Genomic DNA, 596 nt, shown 5'->3' on the forward strand with positions numbered 1-596 from the left:
GGAAGGAAGGCAATGACTGAGAATAGATACATAAATGTATCTAACCTTGTAAGTTGCAATAAGTGTACTCAGGCAAGCTAATCTGTTTATTGTGATTTCATGTATTCAAGTCTTCTCTACAATTGGCTGTTTGATGTTAAATCCAGGTGGTACAGAAAGAATCGGACTTATTTCATGTCTTTGTCTTCTTAATTCTCTTTTCCTGACAGTCAAATGGGGGTGAAAACTTTAGATAGCAAAGAATGAATGGGAATAAAAGTAGATAATTAAGGGTCTTTTCTGAAATTTCAGGAAATCCTGTTCATTTCATTCAAATAGAAATGAGGCAGAATTTATGAACATTTCAATGACTTGTTATGATAAAATTGAAGTAAGCACAAATATATTTTATTGACTAAAATCATGACAATTAAACTGAATCAAGTGATAAAATTAATTAAAACAAAAAGTTCTTTTTATTGAATGAAGTAATAGCAATTACTTTAGTAAGTAACTTTCATTAAAGGTTGATGATGAAGAAAAGAAGCAGCACAGACGTAATGAAATGGAAATATCAGGAAACCTATATGATGGTGCTGCTGCTGCTGCTGCTGCTG

The 596-nt window shown here is 31.7% G+C and overlaps 1 protein-coding gene across 1 annotated transcript in view; it reads left to right on the forward strand.

The window, feature by feature from the left end:
* LOC103609766 (putative coiled-coil domain-containing protein 144C) overlaps positions 1-596 on the forward strand; it is a gene marked incomplete at its 3' end in the record, with an annotated part of 55,258 nt that overhangs the window by 30,440 nt on the left and 24,222 nt on the right. The window lies entirely within an intron of this gene.

Source organism: Galeopterus variegatus, unplaced genomic scaffold (assembly GCF_000696425.1).
Source record: "Galeopterus variegatus unplaced genomic scaffold, G_variegatus-3.0.2 Scaffold10062, whole genome shotgun sequence".
Lineage (NCBI taxonomy): Eukaryota > Metazoa > Chordata > Mammalia > Dermoptera > Cynocephalidae > Galeopterus > Galeopterus variegatus.